The sequence below is a fragment of the Capricornis sumatraensis genome, chromosome 4, assembly GCF_032405125.1.
Source record: "Capricornis sumatraensis isolate serow.1 chromosome 4, serow.2, whole genome shotgun sequence".
NCBI classification, from domain to species: Eukaryota; Metazoa; Chordata; class Mammalia; order Artiodactyla; family Bovidae; genus Capricornis; species Capricornis sumatraensis.
This window is the reverse complement of record NC_091072.1, coordinates 111,385,780-111,399,080: the sequence shown is the minus strand read 5'-3', so window position 1 is coordinate 111,399,080 and position 13,301 is coordinate 111,385,780. Positions and strand designations below refer to the sequence as shown.

The window sequence follows — 13,301 nt, the reverse complement described above, 5'->3', positions numbered from 1 at the left end:
AGCTTCAGATTTCAATAGTGCCAAGACTGAGAAACCTTGTCCTAAAATGGTGAAAGTCTAAGAAATCACTGTGTGACTATAATTCAAAGATATGAATATACTTGTGTGTGGTCTGTTATTTTCTGTTATTTATACATTGTGTGTGACTTTTTGAACTCAAGCCTGGGCTTCCCTGTGTGCTGATCAGATAATTATCCTGTCCTGTTAGGTACAGGATGGAACGTTCCTGTGCCTTCAAGAGAAGTTACTCCAGCTGTACACTTGGGTAGCCTGGTGGATTTCCCCCTGCAGAGGTCATCTCAGAGCTTTTTTTTTTTAAGAATGTTTGGCTACTTGGCCAGGGCTACGAAGGATATTAAGTTGTGGAAAGAAGTGTGGGGATTAGTGCAAAGTGTTACAAGAAGCTCTTCAGTTCAGTTCAGTCCTTCAGCCGTCTCCGACTCTTTGCAACCCCATGAATCGCAGCATGCCAGGCCTCCCTGTTCATCACCAACTCTTGGAATTTACCCAAACTCACATCCATCGAGTCAGTGATGCCATCCAGCCATCTCATCCTCTGTCGTCCCCTTCTCCTCCTGCCCCCAATCCCTCCCAGCATCAGGGTCTTTTCCAATGAGTCAACTCTTCGCATGAGGTGGCCAAAGTACTGGAGTTTCAGCTTTAGCATCAGTCCTTCCAGTGAACACCCAGGACTGATCTCCTTTAGAATGGACTGGTTGGATCTCCTTGCAGTCCAAGGGACTCTCAAGAGTCTTCTCCAACACCACAGTTCAAAAGCATCAATTCTTCAGCAGTCAGCTTTCTTCACAGTCCAACTCTCACATCCATACATGACTATTGGAAAAACCATAGCCTTGACTAAAGGGACCTTTGTTGGCAAAGTAATGTCTCTGCTTTTGAATATGCTGTCTAGGTTGGTCATAACTTTCCTTCCAAGGAATAAGTGTCTTTTAATTTCATGGCTACAGTCACCATCTGCAGTGATTTTGGAGCCCCCCAAAATGAAGTCTCATACTGTTTCCACTGTTTCCCCATCTATTTCCCATGAAGTGATGGGACTGGATGCCATGATCTTCATTTTCTGAATGTTGAGCTTTAAGCCAACTTTTTCACTCTCCTCTTTCACTTTCATCAAGAGGCTTTTTAGTTCCTCTTCATTTTCTGCCATAAAGGTGGTGTCATCTGCATATCTGAGGTTATTGATATTTGTCCCAGCAATCTTGATTCCAGCTTGTGCTTCTTCCAGCCCAGCGTTTCTCATGATGTACTCTGCATAGAAGTTAAATAAGCAGGGTGACAATATACAGCCTTGACGTACTCCTTTTTCTATTTGGTACCAGTCTGTTGTTCCATGTCCAGTTCTAACTGTTGCTTCCTGACCTGCATACAGGTTTCTCAAGAGACAGGTCAGGTGGTCTGGTATTCCCATCTCTTTCAGAACTTTCCACAGTTTATTGTGATCCAGACAGTCAAAGGCTTTGGCATAGTCAATAAAGCTGAAAGAGATGTTTTTCTGGAACTCTCTTGCTTTTTCCATGATCCAGCAGATGTTGGCAATTTGATCTCTGGTTCCTCTGCCTTTTCTAAAACCAACTTGAACATCTGGAAGTTCACGGTTCACGTATTGCTGAAGTCTGGCTTGGAGAATTTTGAGCATTACTTTGCTAGCATGTGAGGTGAGTGCAGTTGTGTGGTAGTTTGAGCATTCTTTGGCACTGCCTTTCTTTGGGATTGGAATGAAAACTGACCTTTTCCAGTCCTGAGACCACTGCTGAGTTTTCCAAATTTGCTGGCATATTGAGTGCTGCACTTTCACAACATCATCTTTCAGGATTTGAAATAGCTCAACTGGAATTCCATCACCTCCACTAGCTTTGTTCATAGTGATGCTTTCTAAGGCCCACTTGACTTCACATTCCAGGATGTCTGGTTCTAGGTGAGTGATCACACCCTCATGATTATCTTGGTCATGAAGATCTTTTTGTACAGTTCTTCTGTGTATTCTCGCCACCTCTTCTTAATATCTTCTGCTTCTGTTAGGTCCATACCATTTCTGTCCTTTATCAAGCCCATCTTTGCATGAAATGTTCCCTTGGTATCTCTAATTTTCTTGAAGAGATCTCTAGTTTTTTCCATTCTGTTGTTTTCCTCTATTTGTAAGCTCTTAAAGGGTGTCAAAGGATTTATTCAGAGTTCTTGAATGTTTAGTGAGGACTGCGTGTAGCTCAATGGTGCAAACCTTAGTGTGTATAGAATAAGCACAAAATGCAAATCCTTCCCTGGAGGAACTGCAGTGGGTTAAAGAGATACCTGTAAGATAATTGAAACATTAGGCCAGTGATTTTCAGACTGGGTTCCACCATCTCCTGAGAGATGTGATTAAAGAAATGTGCAAAATGTATGTTAAAGGAGCTTCTTTACACATAGGCTTATCAGAGCTAGTGAATCAGAGCCTTTAAAATACATAACTCTCCAAGGAGGATGAAGGTTTAGTACTTCCCAAGTGAATTTGACTGTAGAACCCCCTTTTTGAAGGAAATGGTCCAAAATAGAGGTTCTAAAGAATACTTTAGGAGGTGAAAGGAGATAAAGTACAAAATAGAGATAAAAAGATAACTTTATTGTCAGTCTTCAAAGGTAAGTAGAATTAAACATATTTATTGTTTCAGTAATTCTCAGACTTGATGGGCATACCAGAATCATTTGGGAGCTCGGTTAAAAATGGACATTTCGAGGCTCTAGCCCCAGGTATTCTGATTCAGAAGGTGTGGAGCCAGGGAATCTATATTTTTACAAGCTGGGTTTGGAAACCAATCTTTAGTTGAGCTCTTGAAGACAAGCGCAAACACAGACATGCTCTGTGTTTTAAAGTTCTTTTGGATTTTGGCTTTCAGCAGTTTGGTAGACTAGATGTTGTTGACAGTCTCAGAACCCTTTTGGTACAGGATGTTGCTGTTGTTCAGTTGCTCAGTTGTGTCCAACTTTTGTGACCCCGTGGACTATAATCTGCCAGGCTCCTCTATCAATGAGATTTCCCAGGCAGGAATACTGGAGTGGGTTGCCAATTCCTTCTCCAGGGGGTCTTCCTAACCCAGGGATCGAACCTGTATCTCCTGCTTTGGCAGGTGGGTTCTTTACCACTGAGCCACCAGGGAAGCCCATGGTGCGGGACACTGACACGCAAATGAAAAATACAAAGAACATTATTTGCATGTACAGCTGAGCTCTGAGAAACTGAAGAGAAATCACAGGGACTAAAGATGAAGATTGATGAGCAGTGCTAAAGGTGTTATGGTCTTGGGAGCACTTGTTGGGGTTTATTGGCTGTGCCTGCTAAGAGGGAGTACGTATACACACACGTATACACTGAGATGCCTGTGAATTCTTTCCTGCTGGGAGGACATACACAGTCTGAAACTGTTCAGTAAATCTGGGAGCTACAGGAAGCTGCTTTCCATGCGGAGACAATAGGGAAATGTGTCAGTCTTGCTTTCTGCTCTACACTTGCTCCTGTGTGGGTGAGGGTGTCCTGAAAGTCTGCCCATGACCTTGTACTCATAGGCTAGTCCTTACATGGGTTTGAGTTTGAATTTATTCTGCTTGGGTGGTGTGCTTGTGTAACCTCAAGATAAGAAATTAACTAAAAGTGGTCCCAGGGTGATAGCCTCCTGGAATTCCTGATGGAAGCAAATATAAACTCTTCTGGATGAATAGACTTTCACACCAGGTCCCAAGGAAGAACAAAGGAATTGACTGACCTCTGAGTAAATTTAAACACATATTGACAATACAGAAGTCAGTCCAAAAGAGAGCAGGAGAAGAGGTGACAGAAACTGAGAGAAAGCAGCAAGTATCATGAAAGATGTTAGTGGATGTAATTCCCAATGTATCGGTGATCATGATAAACTCAGATGAACAGATTGGATGTGAGAAACACAATCTAGCTAGATGCTGTTTGCAAGAGATCCATCCTGAAAAAAAATGTAGAAGAGGTTCACGTTTAATGAGATGGGATAAGACATCTTGGGCAAATGTGAACCAAAGAAAACCAGCAAGTGTGACTATCAGACAACTACTGAAATGGCATCGAAAGGAAATAATGTTAACTATGGGAAGAACTGCAAATTACAGTTCACGGACCAAATCTCTCCTCCTGTTTTTGTGTATTATGTTTTATCAGAACACAGCCACACCCATTTGTTTCCCTATATGTATCTTTTGGCTCTTTTCATGTTGCGATATCAGAGTTGTGCAGATACAACAGAGACTTTATGGCTCCACAGCCCACAGTGTGACTCCTGAACTAAAGCTGTGCTTATTTATCAATATGGATGAGTCTCCCCAAAATAAGACTGAGTGAAAAAAACAGCAAGTTGCAGATGAGTACTAATTATAAAAGGTTTGGAAATACATAAGAGATACTTGTAGGGGTACACATGTACGTGGTCAAAGTCTAAAGAAATGGAAGAAAGACGATAAGCACCTAATTCAGGGTAGTGGTTACCGCCTTGGCAGGAGGAGAATGCAGTGAGGGCTTAGCGGGTTTATTTCCTGAGCTGCATGGGGGCCTAACAGACAGCTGGAATATCTGTGTGTTCTGCATTCAGTCTGCTGCGGTGTCACAGGTCTGTTAAGCCTCTGGGAAACTGTACTCTAGTGAGTGAATGAACGAAAAAAGGTTAATCATGTCTTGACGCGGGTTTGATCCCTGGGTCAGGAAGACCCCCTAGAGAAGGGAATGGCCACCCACTCCAGTATTCTCGCCTACAGAATCCCGTGGACAGAGGAGCCTGGCGGGCCACAGTCCACGGGGTTGCAAAGAGCTGGACACGACTGAGGGACTGAGCACACACAGCACAAGGCGGTCGAGGGACATGGGTGTGGTTTGTTTTATTTTTATACATTTCTTGTATCTTAGAAAAATAGCCTAATACAGTTTTTTTTTTATTTTCCTTTATTTTACTTTACAATACTGTATTGGTTTTGCCGTACATGAACATGAATCTGCCACGGGTGTACACGTGTTCCCAATCCTGGACCCCCCTCCCACCTCCCTCCTTATACCAGCACGATACAGTCTTAAGAAATCTTTTGTTTAGGTGTGTGATGCTGATGATCCTTGGTTACAGGAAAAAGTAGCAAAAGGGCTTAAGAGAGAAACGTGTTGCATCATTTTCACATCTTCAGGTAGGAAGAGTTCCTAAGAAAGGAGAGAGCCAGAAGGCCTTGTGGAGGTCATGGAGTCCAGGCCTCTGCTTTGAGAAGAAATCCCTTTTCCATCGCCCTCGCTGGTGGCCACCTGGCATCTGCTCGAGTTTGCCATGTGACCCCAATGCTGCCAGTATTTATTTTGGATGGCCTGAGTCACAGAGAGTGTGTAACTCCAGTTCCCCTTCCATATGATCGCTGCCTAAATGGGAAGATGGTGACCATGCATCACCCTAGCCCTCCCCTTAGCCTTGATTATCTGGGACGCTTGTTCACACGTACTCGAGTTTCTTGACATCCCTTGTTGATCCTTGGTCCTGAGCGCAAGAGGCCGCGTGTGGTTTGACTGGAGAGAAGCAATGCATGGCGTATGGAAGGCCCTGATAGTTACTTTCTTCTATTTCCTCCGTGCTTTGATGAAAATTTCATGATAGCTTGCCTAGTGTTTGATCTTTTTATACGATTAATATTCTTTTTCTAATATTTTCCCTTGAAACAAATGTACTTTTCTTTTGAACAGTTTTTTAAAAATTAAATGACTTTGAAGATTGTGTTGTCGTTAAATCATTATATAATTTTATTTCAAGTACCGTTGCATATAATATTATATTTGGGACTTTAGGAGCATGATGGATATCTATGGAGCCATCAGAATTACGGGTATTACTTACAAAGTAATAAGGTGTAAATTGTGGTGGGAGTAGTATAAATGTCATGTGTATTATTAATTATTCAGATGATTCGTTCTATTTGTCATGAATTACTTTTCCCTGGAGATAGTGCAAAATACCTAAATTCATGGAAAAATGAAAGCTTCTTTTGAGATGAATAGATGCAGTAGAAGGACTTCTGAATTGCCCTCCTCTGCGGGCCTGCCCAGCCTCATGTTAAGTTCCTCTCATCTCTACCCGTCAGCGTGATGTTTCCTGGTCTCCCACCTCTGCCTGGGATGTTGCTTACTACAGAGCTTCGCTTTATTATTGTCTTTTAATATTCCCTACACAGTGCCCTGTACAGTGTCTGGCACATAGCGATTGTGGAGTAAGTGCTTATTAGAAAATTCCTGAGTGCTTAGTAAGTGAGAGAACCAGTTTACAAACATGCTACGTTCTGGGTGATCCCATGTATATAAAGTTCTAGAAAATGCAAGCGAATCTGACCAGAAGAAGAATAGCAGGGGACCGAGGGAGAAGTTGGATTCAGAAAGGTGAGGGGAAATGTTTGGGGATGTCGGATATATACTTATTATCTTTATTTTGATGATGGCTTCATTGTTGTGTATGTGTGTCAAGCCTCATCACACTGTATGCTCTGTGTGCAATTTATTATATTTCATTTGTGACTCAGTAAAGGTATATAATAAAGACAGGGAATTCCCTGGCGGTCTAGTGGTTGGTACTCTCTGCTCCACCATCAAGGACCCAGGTTCAATCCCTGATCAGGGGGCTAACATCTCATAGGCTGCAGGGCCAAAAAAAAAAAAAAAGCTGTATCATAAAGACAGAGAAATAAGGGAAGGACTCTGGTTTAGCCTGGCTTGCGGCAAGTACCCCCCACTCCTGGAGATGGGACCCTAGACGTGGCCCAGCACAAGTCAAGTGTTTTAGTCTGAATAGCTGTGGCTGGAGGGATGGGGCAGAGTCCCAGAAGAGCCCAGAATGTGTGTGTTTAGAGGTGGGGAAAGGACATTTGTTAGCTAAGGATTAGGGCTTGCTGGGCAGGGAACCCCGCAGAAGTTCACCTTCATGGTGGAAAGGATGCCCAGGACACTTTGTTTCGTGTTGGCGTCTTTTATTGGGCTGTCGCAGAAGTAAAAGTGATGCGCAACTGAATGGTCAGTGGAGATACTGGAGAAAACAGTTTCTGGCAAAAGATAGTTAGTTGTTTTTATTTTTTATTTTATTAAACATTTTTTAACTCGAAGTGTCATTTTACAAGGTTATATTGATTTCTGCTGTGCAAGAAAATGATTCAGTTATATGTATATACATTCTTTTTCTAAAATATTCTTTTCCATTATTGTTTATCATAGGATATTTAATACAGTTCCCTGTCCTTACTGCTGGACCTTGTTACTGTAGCCATCTGCTAACCCCAACCTCCCACTCCATCCCTTCCTCCCTCCCCGCCCCCCCGCCCGCCCCTCTCTACGCAGCCACAGTCTGTTCTCTGTGTGAGTCTGTTTCTGTTTTGTGGATAGCTTTGTTTGTGTTGTATTTTAGGTTCTATGTGTAAGTGATATCATATGGTATTTGTCTTTCTTACTTCACTTGGTAATCTCTCGTTGCATCCAAGTTGCTGCAAATGGTATTATTTTGTTCTTTTTTATGGCCAAGTAGTATTTCTTTATATAGAAGCACCACATCTTACTCATCCATTTGTCTGTCTGTGGACATTTAGGTTGCCTCCGTGTCTTGGCTCTTGTGAATAGTGCTGCTATGAACAGAGGGGTACATGTATCTTTTTGAATTATAGTTTTTGTTTTTTTCTGGATATATGCCCATGAGTGAGTTTGCTGGATCATAACATAAATCTTTTTTTAGTTTTCTAAGGAACCTTCTTAGTTTCCCATAGTTACAGCACCAGCTTACATTCCCACCAACAGGATAGGAGGGCTCCCTTTTCTCCACACCGTCTCCAGCATTTGTTACTTGTAGACTTTTTGATGATGGTCATTCTGACCAGTGTGAGGTGGTATCTCATTGTAGTTTTGACTTGTATTTCTCCAATATTAGCGATGTTGAGCATCTTTTTACATGCCTGTTGTCCGTCTGTGTAAAAATGGTTGTTTTAAAATCTCTAAAGTCTAATAGTATTGTGCTCCTGTGAATTGTCTGATTGCAGGTCATACTTGCCATGCAGTTTTATTTCTCTGACTGTAATTATCAACAGTTCAGTTCGGTTGCTCAGTTGTGTCTGACTCTTTGCGACCCTATGGACTGCAGCACGCCAGGCTTCCCTGGAGTTTACTCAAACTCATGTCCGTTGGGTCGGTGATGACATCCAACCATCTCATCCTCTGTTGTCCCCTTCTCCTCCTGCCTTCAGTCTTTCCCAGCATCAGGGTCTTTTCAAATGAGTCAGTTCTTTGCATCAGGGAGCCAAAGTATCAACAGAAAGTACATTAAGTGAACACATATCAAGCAACATTTGTTGACAGGAAACCATATTCTAAAGATACTTGTGAAACTTCTGTTATGGTCATATTGCTCCCTAACATATTAGTTGCACCAGAACAAATTAACATTTTTCAGAGAATGTGAAGGTGTCAGTGGCAGAACTGACTGGCCCTTATCCAAGTCTTACTTGTCAGAAGGAAGTTGTAATGTGGTGGTTTGCTAAGAGAAAGTCACCTATCGTGGGTGTTGCCTTTTTCTTGTTATTTTTAATTGGCATTTGTAGATGAGAAGTTGAAGTGTTTGTAATTTGGGTATGGAACCTTGAGTTCATTTGTGGAAACATTTGGGGGAGATGTAAATACTGCTTCACATTAGAAACAAAAAGTCCCTTCACTTTTTAAAATGTGTTTTCAATCTGTATGTATAGTTTTAAAAGAAATTTTGACTGGGCATACACACTGAGGAAACCAGAATTGAAAGAGACACGTGTACCCCAATGTTCATCACAGCACTGTTTATAATAGCCAGGACATGGAAACAACCTAGATGTCCATCAGCAGATGAATGGATAAGAAAGCTGTGGTACATATACACAATGGAATATTACTCAGCCATTAAAAAGAATACATTTGAATCAGTTCTAATGAGATGGATGAAACTGGAGCCGATTATACGCAGTGAAGTAAGCCAGAAGGAAAAACACCAATACAGTATACTGACACATATATATGGAATTTAGAAAGATGGCAATGACGACCCTGTATGCAAGACAGCAAAAGAGACACAGATGTGTAGAGTGGACTTTTGGACTCAGAGGGAGAGGGAGAGGGTGGGATCATTTGGGAGAATGGCATTGAAACATGTATACTATCATGTAAGAAACAAATCGCCAGTCTATGTCCGATGCAGGATACAGCATGCTTGGGGCTGGTGCATGGGGATGACCCAGAGAGATGTTATGGGGAGGGAGGTGGGAGGGGGGTTCATGTTTGGGAACGCATGTACACCCGTGGTGGATTCATGTCAGTGTATGGCAAAACCAATACAGTATTGTAAAGTAAAATAAAGTAAAAATAAAAATTAAAAAAAATAAAAATAAAATGCAAAAAAATAAAAATAAAAAAATAAAAGAAATTTTGAACCCTTGTTTTCAGTCTACCTGTGAACGTTAAAAGAATTTGAAGCTGTGTTAAGTAAATACCAACTAATTTGTAATTGATTTTGAATGTTTATGAATATTCATGAAATATAGGAGTATTATAAAATATAAACTGAAGTTAATATTTGAGAAAACAAATATTTAAAATTTGCCCTCACTTTTGTTGGTGGAGAAACATAGAGATATGTTGCAAGCAATGAATTATGACCCCAAGCTGATAATCTTGTTTCATCTTCATTTTCCTGCTGTAAAGTGAGGATAATAACTAGTGTCTCATGTTAAGTGGGGGTCCATGTATCTGCTTCATATGGTGCCTATTGTGTAGCTGCTAAGTCATGTCTGACTCTTCTGCGACCCCATGGACTTGGCCTGCTAGGCTCCTCTGTCCATGGGATTCTCTAGGCAAGAATACTGGAGCGGGTTGTCATTTCCTCTTCCAGGGGCTGTCCTGACCCAGGGATTGAACCTGGGTCTTCCGCTTGGCAGGCGGATTCTTTACCACTGAGCCACCAGGGAAGTCCATGTGGTACCTGGCACGTTGTAACATATGCATTAGATCATCTCTGGATTATTTGTAATAGTTAATAAATATAAATCCTATGTCAATAGTTGTAAATACAATGTAAATGGTGTGTAAATGGTTGTGAATACAGTGTAAAGGCTATGCAAATAATTTCTGACATGTGGCAAATTCAAGTTTTGCTTTTTGGGACTTTCTGGAATTTTTTCTTTTGGGGATATTTTCTATGTGCATTTGGTTGAATTTGTGAAGGTGGAACCTAAGGATTTGGAAGACTGACTGTAAATGGGGAAAAATGGAGACTTTTCTTCTGTTTTTTGAAGCTCTAAAATTCTCCATGAAAAAAGTTGTTTCTTTTTCTCATTTTGCTTTTTCCTTTTCTTCCTAAGAGACTTCATATCTTTATATTCCTTTTTGTTAAAATTTTTTTTAGGAGACCAGCTTGATGTCTAGGGCATCCAAAAAGAAAAAGTAATTAGTTAAAGAAAAATGTCATCTTAATGTCTCTGGGATTGTGGATTTTGCATTACCGAAAAATTGAACTTCAAGGATTTTCAAATGCATTTCAGCTTTTCTCTTTGAACATTTTCGTGTTGCCATGTTTGGTTTCTGAGTTCGGGTATCTGAGATGTGTATGTTTGGACCTCCAAGTAGAGCGTGTTTTCTTCCAAGTTTTGCTTTTTAATATAACTGCAGTGAAATCTTTCATATAAATCTTGGTCAGTATGAATATGTCCTTAGCATGCATTCCTAGAAGGAGAATTACTAGGTCAAAGGGTATGAATATTTTTAAAAGGTTCTTGGTGCTTATCACCAACCTTCTTTCCAGAAAGGTCCTTAAACAAGCGAGGAGTGAGGCTACCTAGACTTACCACCAATACCCACTCTGTGTTCTGTCATTAAAAACAAAAAGAAACCACATACAAATAACAACAGCAGCAGCAACAGAAATACCACTGCAGTCTTATCAGAGAAAAGTTGCATCCTAGTTTTGTTTCTTAACCAAGTAACACATGCTTATTTTAGAAAAAAATGTTGAAGACACTAAAACCATTTGTAATCCCTTTTCAGAGAGAGCAGCTTATAACTATCCAATTGTTTTAATTTGCTCTTTAAAACATAATTGGAATGGTTGAGCATTTATGTTTATAAGCCATTTAATTTCCATCTTAAAAAATTTATTTATTTTTAATTGAAGCATAATTGCTTTACAGTTTGGTTTGTTTTCTGCCATGCACCAACATGAATTAGCCATGGGTATACATATGTTCCCTCCCTCTTGGACCTCCCCACCCCCGCTCCCCCCACCTGCCACCCTTGTAGACTGTAACAGAGCCCTGATTTGAGTTTCCTGAGTCATACAGCAGATTTCCACTGACTGTCTATTTTACGTGTGTTACTGTGTACGCTTCCATGCGACTCTCTCCATTTGTCTTACCCTCTCCTTCCTCCCCACTGCCCATGTCCATAAGTCTGTTCTTTATGTCTGCATCTCCATAATTTCCCTTCCTGTAAGAGAGAGACTCTTATCTTTCTATTGTTTGGGTTTGTATGACTTCTTTTTACCCTAAGGATGTTAGTCTTTTGCTGTTTGTCTTTTTGTCTAATATAACCCTTCCCTGTTTTTGATACCCAGATGTTTAAAATTTTCATACTGTAAATCTGTTGGTATTTTTCTTTTGTGATTTATTCTATTGCTTTTACATTGGGAAGTTATATTCTGTTCTTAGATGAAATAGATAGTAATCCATATATTTTCCCTACCTTTTTAATGGTTAAAAAAACCATAACTCATTCACATGGTGTTAGTTTCACAGCATAGCATGAAAGAGAATCTTACTTAACATCCTTCCCGTACAGCATAGCAGTGTTTGTTTAGTTAGGCAAAGAGAGAGAATATTATTCAAGCTGCTATTCAGTTACAGTATGTTCTGGAAAACACAGATTAGTAGATGGTCCATCTTGTTGAAAATAGGGCATATGAAGGAGGATTTCAGATTGGGAAGACGGATAAAAGTCTAAGTGGAGACTGCCTTTGATGCCACGTTAAAAGTTGAAATTTGTAGGCAGTAAGAAGTTTGAGAACCTGAATATCCTTGAAATGAACCTTTAGTTAGGAATCCTTCAGCTACAAGCAATATTTAAAAAAAAAAGCCTGGGTCAAACTGATTTAATTACAAGGGAAACTTGGAAAGATATTTTGTGGGTTGGTTCAGCTTCAAGTGTGACTTGTTCCAAGTTCAGACAATGTGGTCGGGGGGCTTCTCTCTGTCTCTTGACCTTGCTTTCTTCCCTACTGGCCTCTTTTTTAGGTTCCTAGAGGTGACCTCCTCATATCTCCAGATTTATATCCTCTTAGGTCCATGTTTGGGGAAAACGAATGTTTCTTTCTTGAAATTCCCTTATAGATCCAGAAATTTCCTTGATTGGACTCAGTTGGCTGCCTGTGGCTTTAGGTACATAGGAAGATGTTTGGCCAGAGGGTGTTCTGTGGCTGTCCCAGATGAATCCATGTTGGTAACTCTGGGGTTCTCTTTGACCAGGTCTGGATCATGTGTTTCCTCTTAGAAACAGAACCTCCTCGGGACCACACAGTCTGAATGCTGGGCTTGGGGTAGTTTCTCAGGAAAATTGAGCATACTGGAGAAATAGAAGGTGTGTCAGTCAGGTTACGCTCAGTCGTGCTGCAGTGACCAGTGATGCCGGACATCTCAGTGGCTTAATATAGGCAGCTATAGCCACAGTTTATTTCTCTCTCCTGCACTGTTCTCTGGAGCCTCTGGCTCCTCTCCAGGGCAGCTGTGCTCCATGTGGTGACCTCGCCTGCTGGGCTTGTCGGTCTCCTCCATCCCCTGCTGTATGTGTCGTGGAAGCCTCGTGCATGATTCTGTGATAGATAGAGTGCGGGAGGGAGCGTGCTGTGGTCTGGAAGTGATGTGTCTTACGTCTGCCCACAGCCCATTGGCCAGAGCAGAAGTTGGTGGCCAGAATAAGGGGTGAAGAGAGGGTTGTAATCCCCAAGTGCCTGGAAGGAGAGAATGTGAGTGAGCATGAGGTGGCCCAGCCACACCGGGTGGCACAGAGGGCCAGGGTACCCTGTCACTGCCCACCACAGGCTCCCTTGAGGACCTCAGTTGGTTCAGCTCATCCCTTATGCCCCTCCTCCTGATTTTATCTGACTTGTTCCTGGGACGGTGCTGAGGACAGGGAATGGATCCCTTCAGAGCTTCCCAGGGTTGTGTCCTTAAGGGCTGAGGGACAGTCATATTGCCTTTCTGAGGACATTATGAGTATT

The 13,301-nt window shown here is 41.4% G+C and overlaps 1 protein-coding gene and 1 non-coding gene across 2 annotated transcripts in view; one reads left to right on the top strand and one right to left on the bottom strand.

Annotated features, from left to right (window-relative positions):
• NT5DC3 (5'-nucleotidase domain containing 3) overlaps positions 1-13,301 on the top strand; it is a 62,137-nt gene that overhangs the window by 5,726 nt on the left and 43,110 nt on the right. The window lies entirely within an intron of this gene.
• Positions 9,931-10,002, bottom strand: TRNAG-GCC (transfer RNA glycine (anticodon GCC)). Its single transcript has one exon. It is a non-coding gene; the product is annotated as a tRNA-Gly (tRNA).